The sequence below is a fragment of the Pan paniscus genome, chromosome 7 (genome assembly GCF_029289425.2).
Source record: "Pan paniscus chromosome 7, NHGRI_mPanPan1-v2.0_pri, whole genome shotgun sequence".
NCBI classification, from domain to species: Eukaryota; Metazoa; Chordata; class Mammalia; order Primates; family Hominidae; genus Pan; species Pan paniscus.
Window position 1 is genome coordinate 44,470,875 of NC_073256.2, and position 18,569 is coordinate 44,489,443.

General features: G+C 41.8%; 1 protein-coding gene and 1 pseudogene across 2 annotated transcripts in view; both read right to left on the minus strand.

Moving 5' to 3' along the window:
- Positions 1–18,569, minus strand: part of EBF2 (EBF transcription factor 2) — a 205,175-nt gene that overhangs the window by 90,886 nt on the left and 95,720 nt on the right. The window lies entirely within an intron of this gene.
- LOC129398601 (uncharacterized) lies at positions 10,208–11,479 on the minus strand (annotated as a pseudogene).

Below are 18,569 nucleotides of genomic sequence, written 5' to 3' on the forward strand. Positions count from 1 at the left end.
TTATTAAAAATAATTTTGATATTTTGACACATGCCACTACGGCAGAAGCCTCCTGCCTACAAACAGAGATGTTAAAACTGTGCCAGCACATGCAAAGGTTAAAAACAACATTGCACAGATTTTGGCAACTACATCATATGCTGTCTGGCCGCAGCTGATCTGAACTGAGTCCCCCGTAATTACAGGAGAAGGTGGAACAGGTTTGCCGCTAATTGGAAAATTCTGCAAATGGCAGCACTGAAGTAAATTGACAGTCGTTAGAATATTAGCAAAATGAGAGTACTGATTAGTAAAAAGCTCAGAAGCAGACTTTCTTTTTTTACTGCCAGAATCTACTGGCAAAATTGATAATAAAAGCTGAACTTAATAATAACAGCTGTTATTTGACCTGGTAATATTTTTTTTAATCTGTTGCTGTTCCCAGACCAATAACACATAAAGAAGGTCTGTATCCACTGTTGCAAAATTATTTGAATACCAAAAGGTATATTCAAACTCAGTGAAGGCAAACTGTGCTTAAAGGGGCAGCCCATCAGTAGCACATTCTGATGGAAGTGCATTCACTGGAAACGTTGTGAGTTGTTTTGTTTTCTCCCTCTTCCAACAGGTCTCGTAGGCATGCTGGAGTGTTCGCGTGTCCTTTTTAGAACTGGGCCTGGATTCTATTTCCAGTTTGCTTTAAATCTGTGACTGCTAAAAATGTCAAAGTTAACTTATTTTTTCACTCTAAAGTGGACAGGAAGGAAAGTAGGACATTGCTGGACTCTGAACCGTCTATCAGCACTGAGCTGTTGATGGTATTTTTCAGTCACTGCATGCAGAGAAATACAGATGGGAAAGCATTAAGAATGGACATATTAATTAGACATGCTGCCACGAATCTACGGAAAAGGGACTGTAGCTTCACCACACAGACTTCCACCTTATGGGGACACACAGGAATATGCCCTAAAGACTTCCATTTTGGGAACTCTGATCCACAGCTGGTGGGAGTATAAATTAGTTCAATCTTTCTGGCTGTATGGCGATATAGATCAAAAGTCTTAAAAATGCATACAGCCTTTGACCCCGCAATTCTATTTTAAGGATTTGCCGAAAAAAAGAGTCATGGATATACCCAAAGCTTTATCTACAAAAGATGTTCCTTGCAGCATTGTTTATAATAAATACGATGGTGGAAAACAAATTTGTCCCCAAATGGATAATTGACTATGATATACAAAGAAATACTACATAATTATTTAAATTATGTTATAGAATAACATCTAATAATACCAAGAGATAGCCTAGTATAAAAAAATACGAAACAGTAAACATAAGATTATCACATTTTTGTTTAAATACAGAGAGAGATAAGAGACAAAACTGGAATAATTACCAATTATTTCTGAGCGGTAAGTTACTGGGCCATTTTCATTTTATTTGTCCATATTTTCTAAATTTTCTAAAATGACCATACATTGTTTGGGTCAGAAGAAAATACATAAATTAATTTTAAAGATAAAATCTCTCTAGAGGGTTTTGGTTGTTTTAAGTAAAAATTCAATCTGTGGCAATGGGAAGGAAAGTCTGCATTCCCGAATGGTGTGCTGGCTTCTTGACTTAAAGCTTCACTGCCTTACATGATGGAAGTGCACCTCCCTTTGAGGGAAAAAGAATGGTCAGCTAAGAGCAAATCTTAGGACTCCAGGTGAAGGACCAGGCTGCTGCTTATTGTTGACTTCACGTGCATACACACACACACACACACACACACCAATCTTGTTTTTGATATCTGTTCTCTGAAAACATAGGTCAGCAATACTTCAGGCCTTTAGAAAGACGGATTTCCCTTTATGACTTTTGACTTCATCCTCGGATAATTCTGCTATTTTATTTTGCCCTTATTGTGGTACCCACAACCTCATTTATTCTGAAACACTGCAGGAAGACATCATTGCCGTTTTCAAATTTTGTCTCTCCACCAGTCATTTGGAAGGGAAGAGCGTTGGAAGCACACGAATCCAAATTCAGCCCATGGACTTACAAAATAGACTCTGTCCATGTCGTATCACAAGTCGAGTTTACTGCTAATAGAGGCGGTCCTGCTGCATAAGGCCCTATTCACCGGTCTCTGCATGCTCAACCAAAGCGACACAATGTGCATGGCTGGAGCTCGCACGACACTCCCTGTACTTGAACATCGGCCAGGAAGTTGAGTGAGAGTGTGACACTTCAGAGGTGCCTTAGAGCACACGTACGTTTGCCGGGGCAATGACGGATGCATCCCGTATCCCATCAGGTCTGCTTTTAAAAAAAATCCTTATTAATATCCTACGGCGCCATTGCCAAAAACACAAAATCCCAAAGGCAAATCCCCTACGTTCTAGCACTGCCAGAACTAGTACCACCAGGCTTTGCTCAGGGACTGCGAACTGCCACAGTTGCTTCTAGCAAGGAGCACAAAGCCCACCCCATTAGCTTCAGCCACAGGACCAAGCGACTTGCAAGCTGTTTCTCGCCAGGAGTGTGGGTGGGCAGCGGACAGGATCCCAACGCGACAACTAGACTCAATTGACTGTAACCCAGAAATTTTTTTTAAGTGGCTTTTTTGGTTGGTGGTACCCAAGGCCCCCCATCCTTCATTCTTCCTAACAGTTATGCATCAGGAAAACAAAGCGATGGAGGGGGAGGTGGGGGTGTTGCTGCAGCCAGTTGGTGCCAAATACAGTTAAGGGTGGAGAGGGAGGTGGGATTGGAAAGGGGGGAAAAAGCAAGTCACTTTCAATCAAGTGTCACACCTTTAAATAGTGGTTAAATCTTTGCATTATGCAGCTCATCCCTTTACAACATGGGGTTCCCTTAGAGAATTCCCTGTTTACACTGGGAATTCCTCCAGGGCCGCATCAATAAAGCTGAACAGATGTCAGGGTGGAATGCCAGCGGCAGTGGCTGTTGTCAGGGGTACTGGGGAGGGAGGCACAGAACAATGAGAAACGGCATCTGCTACACAAAGCCCTTGCGCGTGGGTCAGGTTCTGCCAGTGTGTAGAGATTCCACCCTACCCTTTGTCTGGGCACATTGCCTTCCTTGTTTCTCAATGACAAGGGTTGACACATGTCACCCGGCCCTATCAGGAGTGTTATTTGTTTGCCACTTGCATATGCACCAGTGTTCCTGACCTGCCCCGCATCTCTGCTGAATGCACCCAGCAAAGCTGAAACTCTCCAGCCCTGCCCCAATCTATGATTTCATTATGCACTTTGAGTCGAAAGTGGGATGTAGATGTCCTTCTTTTTAATTAAAAACATGATTGATGAGATTTAACTGACAGTAGGAAATGCAATTTAAATATTCCTTAAAGAGGCACTAACCCTGTTTGTGTGGCAAGGCTTGCGTGGCTTTCCAAAGTTGCGACCGGCGGGAGAAAGGAAATTAAAATAAAAGCCCGTTCAAGTCCGCTCGGCTGTGGAAGGGTGGTAACGTTAGACAGAAACTGCAGCCGTGTAACCAGAAACTTCTGCGCATTAGGAGCCGATGTGAAGTGTTGCTCAGGAATGGCAGTGTTCAGTGTGGTTAGAGGCAGCAGAGGAGTAGAGAAGAGTATGCTATGAAATCATGTGGAAGCAAAACCGGCTAATTCACCACATTTTTAAAGCAACAATCTGATCCCAAAAGACATTATACTAAAACTCTCCCTGCTCTGCAAAAGTGGTTTTGCTCCTCACTGCTGTATTGCTGAATTTATCTTTGGCTCCTCTATTGAGCTTTCCTTAAACTGTCCTTTTAAAATTTCCATTATAAGAAAGGTCCTTAGCACCCCTGATGCTCCAGGACGTGGGCTGCAGTTCTAAGGCAAACAGGAAAGCAGGCACCACTTTTTATAAAGGCCTTCTCAGATTTGTTCCCTTAGTGACTGCTAAATTATTATGGGAAATTATGTGAGCCACAGGATATAGCAATATACAAACCATGGGAACCCCAAATTGTAATAATCAGAGGCAGGAGTAAGTTTTTCTAATGACCAGGACTTTGCACTGGTATTTTCAATCTAGAAATATTGGATGAAGTTGAGTATTAGTCTGTACCATAACAATATAACTTAAATGCCAACAACAATAGCAGTTTAAATTTTATTTTAGAACTAGATCTCTGTTCTCTTTCTTAGTATCATTTACAAGAGGGTTTCATTGTTGTTGTTGTTTTGTTTTGGGATGTTATGTCTTCCATGGAAGTAGTTATTTTCTGAGAAATGATAACTGTGAATTTAAAAAAGGTTAATACTTTCCTAAAAGTATATATAAGAATAGCCTTGTCTACACTCTGGAGGCTTACTAAAAGTATCATCTTCATCTGTGTTTCATGCCTAAAGATTTTATTCTAGAATTTCAAAATCCCTTAAAAAGCAACAGATACCACACACAGTATAGTTCTTCTCCACTTAATTCCTATTAAAGACCGATAGAAAGAAAAGCTTTTATTGAAATGCTTGGGTTAGAGGAAACGGGATTACAATTGGAGCTGATTTTTGGTAAGTATTTAACTAGCAAAGGTTAATTAGAATTGTAACAATGAGATGTAAGAGAACACATTCTGATCGATTGATTAATGAGATGTCAGAAGGTATAAGAATCCACCTTTGGGAGAAATATTAAAAATGAAATGTGTTTGCAAAGCCATGATGTCTTTTCTCTTCATTTATTAACACAAGCAGCAACCGTGGATGTTTTTCCATGGGTAACAATGTACAGAAAATTACGATCTCCAAGTTGGCCAAAAGCAGCACCAACATGTTACCCAAGTCTCTGCCATCCAAAAATGTCCCCGACACCCATACAAGGGAACAAACCTTCTAGAAGAGGCCAAACTCTCAGCAGCCCTCCCTGTAGTGACTTTCTATCTCCCTTCTATTCTCTCTGCGTTATATATTCAGATTAATTTAATGAATGACTCATTTCAAAATCCTAGGCTTAAAATTATTACCATAGAACATTATAAAATGCCTATTCTGGATTTATTGTTTCATCAATCTGGTATCAATTTCACTATTGACATGGGCGATGGGGCGGGGGAGAGGGTACTGTACACGTTTTTCCTTCTTCATTTGACTACACTGGTAAGCAAACAGATCTTCCTATTTGTGGCATAGATGTTCTTTGTCACAATAAACCACAGTATATTATGTTTATATATGTCCTTCAGGCATGTCACAACAGTTTGGCATTCTGAGTGGCTCTACCACTGTGTACATTAAATAGTCATGTAGTTACATTAAACAGTGGGGAGTTCACACTTCACAAGCACTTGGTGTTTTAAAACAGATGTGGGCTGTCTGTTGTCAGACTCCAGTGAAAAAGCTTAGAAGAGACTTGGTGGGAACATAATCTTCAAATAGCTGAGGGCTCCCCAAATTTTCCACCCAAGTTCCCTTTACCTCCATACTACAGAGTGTGGGGGTGAAAGAGATGTTGGGAAAAGAAAGAGAAAAAAAGGAAGAAAAAAAGCAGCAACTTTTATGTCTTATAGTACAGAGATCTGAAAAAAAGGATTCAGAATTCGGAATAGTTTGTGGCATGGAATATTTTGAGCGGGGTGGGCTCGCTGGGGTGTCGTGGGATTTACTGACAGGAGAATTTTTGACAGTTGATGGACAGATGAATTCCGTCATGGAAGCGTTAGTGGAAAGCAGCAAGGCCAGATGGAAACTCACAGCTTGTCTTTAATATTAATTTTCTTTTTTTTCAAGAGATCAGAATTCCCTAATTCCCTAAAATGTTTCAATGCATCTTGAGGTATTATTTTTCAGATGCCTTTCTCCACCTACTCTTAGTAAGAATGTTCCTTTGTGTTAATGTTATTTTTCCTCTCTTACTTTGAAAAAAAAAAAAAAGCCTAGTTTTTTTTTGTCTTTCAGTTTTTTTCTTGCTCTAGTTGGACAGCTGTTAAAATTCTTCCTTCATTTACAGCCAATATAGAAGACAAATACCTTAACCGTGTAAGATACTAAGTCTAAATATGAGAAATACATCTGAAACAATCGTGACTTTGAGCTATGATCATTGAAAGAAATCATGATAAGATTTTCTTTGTGCCTTAATGAAAGGCATAATTCTTCATGCTTTCATAAGGATGGAAGGGACCACTGTTTTTAGGGTGTCCGTCTTCCGGGCAGTAAGAAGGAAGTCAAATACTCTGCTCAGGGATGCAGTAAAAAGAGCCCTGGACTAAGACTCCAGGGCTGGATTCTAGTCTTGGCTCTGCTGAATGGTGGGTCACAAGTCCCTGTGATTTGGGGGGCCTCAATTTCATTACTTGGAAAATATGGCTGGTATTGGGAGAAGGACAGGGGTTCCTAAGTCACCCGCACACCTCTCTCTCTAGGATGCTACAAAATCTTCCAAAGCACAAAGCTCACCATTCACGTCAAGGAGTCAAGGACTGTTGCTCTTCTTCCTCTTACAGCTGAGCTTCCCAGAGACCTGGGAACCCCTCCATGGACAGTTAGGAAATGGGACAGTCTCTCCCTTTTCCCTGTTGTTCTACACAAACTTCACTACTGTGCATTTTTCTATGTGGTAACTTCATGCTCAAGACAAAAATCAAAAACTAAAAAATCAGCAACCAAGGATGATATTCCATATCCTATCCAAACAAAGCTCAAATTCTGCGAACTTTTCCATTCTGTGATCTTCTTTTCTTAGTTCCTTTCTTTTACATCACTGGATTTACTTGAGTTGAGAACATTGCTTTAAAACTTAGAGATATTTCTTCTATGTTTACATATAATCTATTTTCCTGACATTGTTTCAAGCTTAATGGAAAAAACTTAACATGTGACAGCTTTTCCTAGAGTTTCCTGACACATCACTCTGGTTACATATTGGGTCTCCGTGTGCGTGTGTATGTGTGTGTGTTTTGCATTTGTGTTTGCGTCCGTGTGTGTTTGTGTGTGCACTAGTGTGATTGTGAGTCAGTCTGGGTCAGCCCAAAAAACCTTTTACAATTAATGTAATGAAAACATTTGGCTAAACAGAAGACTCTAAAACAAAGCAATGAATTGTGCTTATTGGTAAAATGGAACAGGGGCTTCTCTGCATAAGTTCAGAGACTATTTCTGTGTGGCTCAGGAGGGTTAAGAAACAACCTCAAACCCCTACAGCTCCAAGTTCCCATCATACTCTAATGTGTCCCTCTATGTGACCAGGGACAAATCACTTAACTTTTGTTCTTTCTCCTTATCTGTGAATCAGGGAAAGAATAATTAACAAAGAGAGGAGTTTGAGATAAAGCTGATTACTGATTGCTTTGGAGTGTTCACAGTTCCAGAGAACAGAAATGAGGGCCAGTAGGTAGGATTTACCAGGGAGCAGATCTGATTCAATATGAGAAAAACCTGTGAAAGTATGATACTGCTCAAAATCAAAACAGACTGCCTTGTTAGGCATGATTTCCCCATCATGATAAAGAACCCATTGTCAAAGGTGCCATAAAGAGAATTTTTGCATGACTTAGTAGACTGGAGCAAATGATATCTAAGCCCTTCCAATATATTATACACCTGTTGATTATAAACACATAGCTAGCCAATAGGGTATTTCACAAAAACACTTGGAAATATCATGATGAAAGAATAGACTATTAGAACTGGAAGAGACCTTAAGGAAAAAGAGATCCGGGCAGCCCCTACATTCTACTAAAGCTAGTGGCAGAACCAGGGTTGCTATGACTTACGTTTGAAGAGTATTTTACACAACAGTTTTTCATATACCTCTTCTGAGCCTCACAGTAGTCTTCTGAGGTAGGAATTACTAGCTGCACATTTTACTGATGCAGAAACCAAGGACAGGGAGTTGACGTGACTTGCCTACATCCCCATAGTTAGCAAGTGGAAGAGTCAAGGCTGGAACTCAGGGCAGACCCCATGCAGGAGACTTGTTCCTTTGACACTTTTCTTTCCAGGATCTCTGAATAGTTCTCACTTAGTCTTAGTTATTTCCTGCCACATCCCAGAGATATGTAACATTATTAGCCATAGAGGTTCATCAGTTACCAGAGATAGAAAGCAACCTCTGTGATCATTTCCTTCCATCCTCATTTTACCAAAAAATAAAAATGAAAAAATTAAAAAAAATTTTTTAAAAAACCCAAAACCAAGGCTTGGAGCAGTCATCTTCTCAGTGGGCCATCCAAAATGAAAACTTTGATTTCTGCTTGATTCCTCAAAGATCTTAAAATAGGCAACCCACCCACTTGATCTGGCAAGTAATGATTTAAACCAGGTGAATGCAAGAATGATTTCATTCATTGCATTTTCCATGTGCCTCTTGAGGGAAGGCATGTGGAATATGTATATACAGAGACAGACCCCCAGCCACCAGTGCCTCCCCCTTCCCCCAAAACACGGTAGCCTAGTAAATGTTTGCTAGCTATTTGCAAGGCTGACAGCAGGGATTATTTTTCCCATGTGCCAAACAACTTCATCCTAGAGGAAATATTTCACTCTGGCAAGATTTAATAACAATTATAAGGATCCTTTTTATTGATAGGGCACTCTATGTCTAAAACATATTTTCATGCATTGGGAGTATGACATCAAATCTCATGAGCATGGAGAGTGGAAGGCAACTAATGGCAGCAGTAGTGGCTACTCCTCTGCAGTCCCTGGGGCCTCCCCACCCCCAAGCCCCAAAGTGATTGCTGCTCCCCCATCTTTTTTTTTTTTTTTCGAGACAGGGTCTTGCTCTGCTGCCCAGGCTGGAGTGCACTGGAGCAATCTTGGTTCACTGCAACCTCCGCATCCCAGGTTCAAGTGATTCTCCTGCCTCAGCCTCCTGAGTAGCTGGGATTACAGGTGCCTGCCACCGTGCCTGGCTAATTTTTGTATTTTTAGTAGAGACAGGGTTTTGCCATGTTCGTCAGGCTGGTCTCGAACTCCTGGCCTCAAGTGATCTGCCCACCTCGGCCTCCCAAAGCGCTGCGATTACAGGCGTGAGCCACTATGCCCAGCTGTGCTCCCCCTCCTTTCTGCTCATCTTTCCCGTCTGACTCTTTTTGGGGAATGGGATGATAGTACCACAGATTAGCAAAGGAGTCCAGAAAAGAAGGTGCAATGGGAACCATGACTCCTCCTCCATCTGAGCCCCTAGTCTGTGCCCTAAGCTACGGAGGAGTGTGAAAGACACGCAGACTGACCAGAAGGGTTCCTCAGCAGTCCTGGACCACTGGCTGCTGTCAGAGAGCCCGACCCACACCCATACCTGCCCCTACAGGTGCTGCTTCTCCTCCTCCCCTGCTATATAAAACCTCCTGCTCTCGCTAATTCATTATTTATGACACCCTGATAAACACGTGGAAATGCAATGTGGATGTTCGAAGGGAAACATTCCCATTCCTAAGATGGCCCAGGGTTGTCGTCCATTTTAGTCCATGCTGTGGCTTAATAACGGATCACTTCTTCAGTCAACAAACAATTACTTGAGTATCTATTACCTGAAGCACTGTGCTAGAGGCTGGAAATAGAAAACCATGTTCCCGTCCTCAGGGAACTCCCTGTCCAGTGAGCATGAACACTGGGGAAAATTGTAAGAGGATGTTGTACTGAGTCCCTAGACAGAGGTGAGCACAGAGAGCACCGGAAACACGCAGGGGGAACCACAAGCCCCATCTGGGAACATGCAATGGTTCTCACATGCCTTCCCGTTGGAAAACTAGACATTTAAAATCTACCTCCAGCAACCTGTACTCTTTAAGGTTTTTTATTGGTACAAATGTATGGAGTACATGTGCAATTCTGTCAGATGTACATAATGCATAGTGATCAAGTCAGTGTATTTAGGGCACTTAGAGTGTCCACACTGCTCCTCCCAGCAAAGAGAAAGTCTTCAGGCTGCAGAGTCCTGGAACTACATTGTTTTCCTTCTCCCTTTGCTGTGAGCAGCATTCCACCAGTACTTGGGATTTTCACAGCCTTTTACAGTCATTAGTAAATGGACACAATGTCCCCTTGGGGCCTATCCCCCTTATGGAGAGGCTCCGTGGAGATTAACTGCTGTCTTAGGTCACCGGGGCAGAGTCTAACCCCAGCCCCCTCCTCAGGCGGCTTTAGAGTGACATATATGGCAAAGTCATTCTGGCAACAAAAACTGAAAGGCTTGTCTAACTCGACTTCAGCCTAAATTGGAGATTCTGCACATATCTCGTTTCCTTGACAGTAAAGTGAGGAGTTTGGAGTGGCCAAGGTGCAGAGCAGCTGTGAAAACCGGAACACCCTTCATTCCTGCGGGCTTGCCCACCTCCCCAGCTAGGGCCTGCTCCTTCCTTGGCACCATAGAGCTTAATGAGCATTTTCCACACTCTTCTGCTGTTCACAGGCCTCTTTGTAGATTTTTGCATGGAATGAACTACAGGATATGTCACTGATGAGTGCGTGGTGCATGGTCTACCTCAGTGCAGTGGTAACCTCCTGGAGCTCAGGATTTCCCTCCGTGAAACCTATGTGAAAACTAGAGCTTATTCTAATGAGAAAGTTCCCAGGGCTCTTCTCCCTTCAAGCCTGAGCACATTGTCTCAACTCTGCAGGGTCTGAATTGAGTTAATAGTTAAATACTTGTTTCTCCTATGGAACAAAATTGTTAAACTAGAAGAAACTCCAGAGGCCACCTAGTTGAAACACCTCATTTAAAACAAGGCCAGGCGGGATGGCTCATGCCTGTAATCTCAGGGTTTTGGGAGGCCAAGGTGGGAGGACTGCTTGAGGCCAAGAGTTGGAGACCAGCCTGGGCAACATAGCAAGACATAACCCCTGTCTCTACACACACACACAAAAAAAAAAAAAAAAAAAAAAGAAAGAAAGAAAGGAAAAGAAAAAAATTTAGCCGGGCATGCTGATGCATACCTGTAGTTCCAGCTACTTGGGAGGCTGAGACAGGAGAATCTCTTGAACCCAGGAGTTTGAGGCTACAGTAAGTTATGATCATGCCACTGCACTCCAATCTGGACAACAGAGCTAGACCCTGTCTCTCAAAAAAAATTTTTTTTAAATAAATGTTTAAAACCTGAGGGTTCCTGACTCCTAGTTCTATGTCCTTTCCTCTATACCACCCTGCTAGCACAGAATCTTGTACCTGGTTCACCCTCAGAAAACATGGTGACTGCTTTAGTTCCAGGGACCTTCCCCTTGGGTTAGGTAAAACTCCTCATCCCTTGAAACGGCAACTGTGGAGGTTAGCTGGGGAGCCTTGACAACCCCAGAAAAATACAGTTCTCCCCAGTATAATTCTCAGCTGAAACATCGAAACACTATCAAAGGGGCTTATTTTGATTTGGAACATCCTTTTCCTCCCTCCCATTTTTTTTGTTGGAAATACATAGAGCCGAATAAGATACCAGATAATCCCCAAGACTGCCCTGATAGCTTGAGGCCTCACAAATGTCTGTCAGCTTTCAGCCAGAGGGAGAAAACCTAGGTGAGAACAGGGTCCCAGTTGTGTCCCAGACTCGTGGTCTCCAACCATCCCCGGAAATGGGCTCTTATCTGAACAGATGAGCTTTATGAAAGAGGAAATCTCCATTTCAAAAAGTCAACTCCTTATAGTTTTCTATTTAAGTTATGCTAAGCACTTGTGTATGGCTGATATTTGGTACTCTACGGAGATAAGAGAAAAAGCATAGGGCAGGGTTCCAGCTCTGGAAGGAGCTACAAGCTAATGGAAGGAAAAGACATAGATGATAGCAAGCTAGAAATGAACTCATATCCTAAAGTTTGTAAACATCTCTTTATAACCTAGCATTCCACCAAAGTGATCTCCCTCATCTCTAGACTTGTAAGAGCATCTCTTACTTACATCTCCCTTCAGACAGCCATTGTCTTGCCTGGTGAGCCAGCTCATCCCTTGTGGGCCTCAGTCTTCACTCCCCTGATAAGACTAGAAGTTTTTGCAGGCAGAGGTCAATGTATATGGTTTGAAATCCCTTTGGCATCTAGCACAGGACTTTCTACATGGTAGGCATTCAAATAAATATATATTTGAAAATTGTATAGTCTATAATATTATAGAATATATACACAATTATTTATATATTGAATATTATATATTACAATATTAATACAGTCTATAAATTATATTGCATATAATCTACAATATACATTATATAATTATATTATATATGATATTAATATATAATTACATATTGTATATTATATAATGTATAAATTATATTATGTATAATTATATATACATATGATTATATGTACACAATAACAATTATATTGTATATATATGTTATATTGTATATATGATTATACATGTATATGTATTTATATGCACACATATATAGACATACACATATACACACATATGGTGATTTAATTATTACATGCAGTTGTATACCCAGTTATGGAGTCAGTGGTATCTGATAAGTGGCCTCTGATAAGACAGGATACCAGTGTTCAGGACTGCTCTTGACAAAGTTGTTTAACCCTCTGGGCTTTAGATTTTTCAAAAGTAAAACAAAGCAATGGACTAGATTTTAAGGCCAAAGGGTTTGATGCCTGCTCTTATTCCATGGGACAATTATTCAAGCGTGAAAACATTGTTCTGTTGCCCCCCCCCCACCCCAGACTCCTATGTTCCAAGCTTCTTCAGGCCTTGTGACCTGAGCTACAGTTCCTGTCACCTGACTTCATAGCCTGCATGATTCCAACTGCTCCCCCAATTTTTCAGTATTCTTCTGCTATATCCCCCAAGTTGAACTCAATACCTGTATTTTATTTCACATGAGTTTCTATTAAGCTATATCTCCCCCATTCTATATTTATATAGTACTATAGTTCAGACCAGAAAATTTCTAGCATTTCTTCCCCTCTGCAACTCTGTGGGTAGCTGCGCTAAGGGAACCCAGGCAAAGATGCCTCCCTCGTCTGCATTTTTTCTGTATTTTTTTCTCTGGCTCTTGGCCTGAATGAAGCATCTTGCATCACCTGGTTAGAGAAGTAAAAAGAGCCTCCCTAGGTTTGCTCAATACTGAGGGTGTCTCTTGTCCCAAGTACCGATACATGGGAGGAATGGCATCATTCACACAGAACCAACTATTTCTTTCTTCCTCTTTCTGTAGACCTCTTCTGCTTGGTCTGTTTGGTTTCAGGGGTACAATGAGAGCCTGTGGAATTTGTTTCTGATAATGCAATCCTTTGAATGTCCCTGAATAATAGGTCTGTCACTGAAATTATGAAAAGAAAATGCAGAGTTGGAGGGAAGGTGGTTCTGATTCCAGCTCTGTTAAATTTTTACTGCTGCTGGAGGGTGGCTAAATTGATCAGCAGAGACAGAATTTATATTTTTGGAGCTTTAGAAGCACTCAGGACTCCTAAACCTATTGAAACGGTCTTTCATTCTGAAGGTGGGAGAACTTTTTACTATTAATAAAGAATGCTGAAGTCTGGTTTCAGAATGAGCAAGGAGTTGGAACTGGAAGGACTCTCCAGGGTGGCAGAACAGCTACCACCTAGGCAGACTGCCTGTCGGAGCAACAGGAAGTTATCCCAGACTACAGCCACTTCTCTCACTGCCTGGCATGATGGGGAAATGCCACTGTCAGAAGTAATCATTTCTGATAATGAGTTCTTCAACTTCTAGAATCTCCCGTTAAAGCTCTAAACTCACTTAGAACAGCCAAATCTCCTATGCCTTTCTCATCAATCACTGTATGTGGAATGAGGCAATAACTAAGAAGAAAATCACTTTGGGAGTGGGGCATGGGACTGTGCACACAGATAAGCAGGCCAAGGAGTGTGCATGGGAAAGAGACCAGCATGCAAACACCATGGGAGCAAGACCTGTACCTTCTTCATAACGGTATCTCTAATGCCTAGCATGGTATCTTACCCCAGACCTAAATATGCTTGCTGAGAGTGAAGTGACTGAGAAGAAAATGGAAAAGTACCAAAGACCTCCAAGTTTTCCCAGCAGTCATCTGGGGTGGCAGGTGAGGGGCAATTGTCACTAATGGAAAATATGTATTCTTCTGGACTCTGCAGAGATGTCATCATGTTTATCCTTCTCTTCCCTCCTTGCACCTTATCTCCATTACCCAAACCAGCTCCTGCTCCTAAACTATCCTCATTGAATGACAACACCCTCTTTGACCACCTGTGCATCACGGGAGAAACCTAGATGGCAGCCCAGACAACTCCCTCTGCCTCCCTTTCATATCCAGTCAAATCCTGCTGATTCAACTTCAAAATCTCTTTCAAAATCCTCCCCTAGTCTCAATCCACTGCTGCTACTGTCTTTGTTCAGGCCTCCATCATTTCTTTTTGTTTTTCAATAAATGTATTCCATCTATCTGAGGCTTACAACATGATATTATAGGACACACTGAGATGGTAAAATGGTTACTGTAGTGGAGAGGATTAGTCTATCATCTCACAGAGTTACTTTTTTTTGTGACTAGCACAGCTAAATTCTACTTATTTAATAAATATCCCTAATACAATAATACAATTTGATTCACTTTAGTCCTCACACAGCTCTTCTTGCCTAAATTACTGATGATGGTCCCCTAGTTTTTTTGTCCTGCCTCCAGGCTGTCTCCCCCATGCTCAACCCATGACCCACTGATATGGTTTAGCTGTGTCTCCACCCAAATCTCATCTTGAATTGTAGCTTCCATAATCCTCATGTGTCATGGAAGGGACCAGGTGGGAGGTAATTCAATCATGAGGGTGGGTTTTTCCCATGCTGTTTGCATGATAGTGAGTAAATCTCATGATGGTTTTGTAAAGGAGAGTTCCCCTGCACATGCTTTCTTGCCTGCTGACATATAAGATGTGACTTTGCTCCTCCTTTGTCTTCTGCCATGATTGTGAGGCCTCCCTAGCCATGTGTAATGGTGAGTCAATTAAACCTCTTTCCTTTACAAATTACGCAGTCTCAGGCATGTCTTTATTAGCAGTGTGAGAACAGACTAATACACGCATGCTGTAGCCCTAGTCAAAGGGAAGTTCAATCAGGTCACATCTCCATGTACAGACTTTCAGTTCTTGACCACTCACATCCAACACAACTGCATTTAGACCAGCATCCATACACCTTTGCTTGGCCTAGGAGTCCCTTGATGGTCTGGCCCCTGCCCTCCTCTGCAGCCTCAGTGTTCTGCATACCCTTAAGTGCACCCTATTGGAAGTGTTGCAACACGTCACACTCCCCTTCTTTCTTGCACATGCACAAGGAGAATATGTTCCTTCCCCCTGGGCTGCTGTTCCTTTCTTCCCTGCCCAGGTAACCCTTCTTCATCTTCACCCAGTCTGGGCATCAACCACTCTGGAAAATTACCCAGGATTCTACTTTTTGCCCAGGCAGAAATAGAAGCCCTTCTTATAAATTCGGGGCAGACCTTGATAAACAATGACCTTCTGTTTTGTCATTTTTGGTTCCTTGTCTGTTTCCCCAGCTGCAGAGCAGAAGACAATGACACAAAACTTTATCCCTGGAGCAGGGTTTGATACATGGAAGATGCATAATAAACGTGTCCTAAGGCTATGCACGATGCCAGAAGTTTCCTCCAAAAGGCTTAGGTGGCCAAGCATTCATTCATTCATTCATAGAGTCATTCTATAGGCCTCCTGTACATTGGACATAGGATCTCATCAGGGGCTAATCCCTAAGGAACAAGTTTCTAAAATGACTTGGTTGTTCCTTGGCCTGTCTTGAAGAAACCAAAAATGACAAGGTGCACCGTCTTTCCTGCCGCATACCTCCACCCCAGTGCAAGGGCTCTGTGGATGAATGAAAACTCTAACTTGTTATTTCTCTGGAGAGCAGGCCTCATTTCTCTGGGGAAGCAAACCAGTTCTATGGCTTTGAGCTTAGGTGATACCTCTCCTTTTCCAGATGCCCCTCAGATCCAAAGGAAGCAGAATAGCTCCTTGCTTCCTCTTCCCCAGTTACAGTGCCTGGTGAGGGATGGGCCCAGAGTCCCACCGTAATTATACCCTATTTGACTAGGAAATGGAATTCCTGATCGGATTCCTAAATCTCCAAGTGATGCGACATTTATAACTACATTAAAAAGGAAATGCGCTTTGCTGTGTGCCTTCACTCAAGATAATTGCACAGTGGTGACACTGTTGAGGGGCCTGAGGCCCTTCCCGAAATGACAGAACAGAACCATGACTCATAAAGTAAAGGAAACAGTGGTTCCCTCCTTGAGCCCCTGAACACAAGGGAAATAAATGGAGCCTTAACTGAAAGATGAATATATCTCGCAGAACTCCCGGGTTTGGGAACTCTGGGAGCTCCAAAGTCTAATCCTACGTTGACTCTGGCTGCTTCAGCTTTTCCTTATCTCTGCAAAATGAGGCCAGCAAGGGTGTGGCTTTAATCCAAACTCTAACTATGGTTGCAGACCCCTGGGCGGCTGTGCGTTACTGCGTGTGAGTCATCCAAGAATCCAAATACACGCCAAAAATCATGGGCTGAAAAAATAATAGGTCTTGCACAGATACACTCTTCTACTATTCAAATGTTTGCAGTCATCATCATCACCACCATCATCATCAATACCATTTATTGAATGCCTACCATATGCCAAGCACTTCTCAAATACTATCTACACATTAACTTGTTTAATCCTTGTAACTACCCCATGAGGTTCATAATCATTATTGTTTTTATTTTACGGATGAGAAAACTGGGGTACAGAGAGGTCAGGTAAACTTGCCCCAGGTTACACAGCTAGAAAGAAGTGGAGCTACAATTCAAGCCAGGCAATCTGCCTTCAGCACGTTCTGTAACTGCTACATCACGCTGTCTTCCCCTTTTCTGCGAATGGTTACTAAAATTACCCCCATAATCACATTGGAAGTTCGATCATTTTTTTAAAATTTTGTTATATTTAACATAGGTCCTCTTTTGGTTTGGAAAAAACCAAACCTCTCAAGGATTAACCATTCATTAACTACTAATTGGGCTAGATAAAAAGTTTACAAGAGGTGCGCCCTGATAAAACATCCTTTCTACCAATGCTCAAAAGTCGCCCACCAAAAATCCCTTCCATGGGTTTGAAGTTGGTCCTCTCCATGAGGTCCTTTTAAAATGCAAGTATCCCTAAGAAGGGCAATAAAAGAAGACATTAGTACCTTAGTATGAATGAGGTTTCCAAATCATTCCTTCATTATTAGGAAAAAAACAAAGTAAGGACATGAGAAAAAAATAGTATTGAAAGTTGAGGGAGGGTGGTCATGGGAGTGAGGGAAAAGAAGGAGAGACAGGTGCCTTGAAAAAAATGGAAGGTGACCACTTGGGGAGGCAGTCAGGAAAGTCAAAAATAAACTTGGCCTACTTCACAGTTTTGCCTCGAGCTGGCCTGCAGGCATTCATCAGTACCACACAGGATGACAGTTTTGGTGAAATGTTTTAAATCAGGTAAGGGCTAAATTATTATTTCTAGCAATATTAACCTCATCACCTTTAGAAATGAAAACTGTACCAACAAGCACGAGGCCAAGGAGATCTGGGATTCCACTTGAGGAAGACAACACTGGCAGAGCTTGTCAGTCTCAGTCTAGAACCGTATTAATGAACATCATCCGAAGACCAGCTTCGACAAATCAAGGCCACCTTAATCAGAGCATCTGAAACGAGGTGCCCCACTGAGCTGTTTCCTCCTTTGATCACTCACTGATGAATAACAGAATGTTCGCTAGATTACATTACTTCTGCAAAGACCTCTCTTCTTTTAAGCTCTTTCAGCAGGCTCTCAAATTCCATATTTTCCTAAAACAAGATGGCTACCATTACTGATGCCTACCTCATATTAGATTTACACACTTTTATTAAAAGTAATGGAAATGTACAATGAAATTGGACATGTCTCTCAATTCCGGTAAAAGGCTAGAAAGCACAAGTGAAGTCTTTGCTTAAAGAATGCATCTGCAATGCAGGGGCCCTCAGAATCTAAATGCTTCCATGCTCCTGAAAGTTCCTGGCTGCTGAGGCAGATACCCAGGCCGCCACTGGCCACTGCCTTGAGAATCTCATCCAGTCGCATCAAAGAGGGGACAAAGGGAACCATTGCTGCACCTAAGTGTGGTTGCACAGGACTAAGATTTACTGGAGCCTGACTAAAAACAAAAAGATTGGGTCTCCTTCAAGGAGGAATGGGTTAAAGTCTGTTAAACCACTGACCCAGGGTCAAAGGTTTCCCCTAGTTGTTCTGTCTCAGGCATGGAACCATGATCTTTGGGTTTGGGCAAACTTTAGACCATCTTTTCATCCCTTGGTGCTTCAAATTGTACCATAAATGCATAATTCACAGGCCAGTAAAGCTGTTAACTAATGAGTTAAATCCTCTACAGTTTTAACACAAATTGATATAAAAAAAAAGGAAGCAGAATTTTAAAAATAAGTACAATTCAAAATGAAATGAAGATAAAAGGGCTTCTCCTCCTCCTTTTTCATGAGCTGATACCCCAGCCTAGGACAAAGTAATGTTTATAGATTTTAAAGGATAAAAAATAAAATCTCTGTATAGCTTTCTCCCCAAATGAAACTCAAAAATAGATGCTGCTTCCCTAATCCTTCTGATTTGAA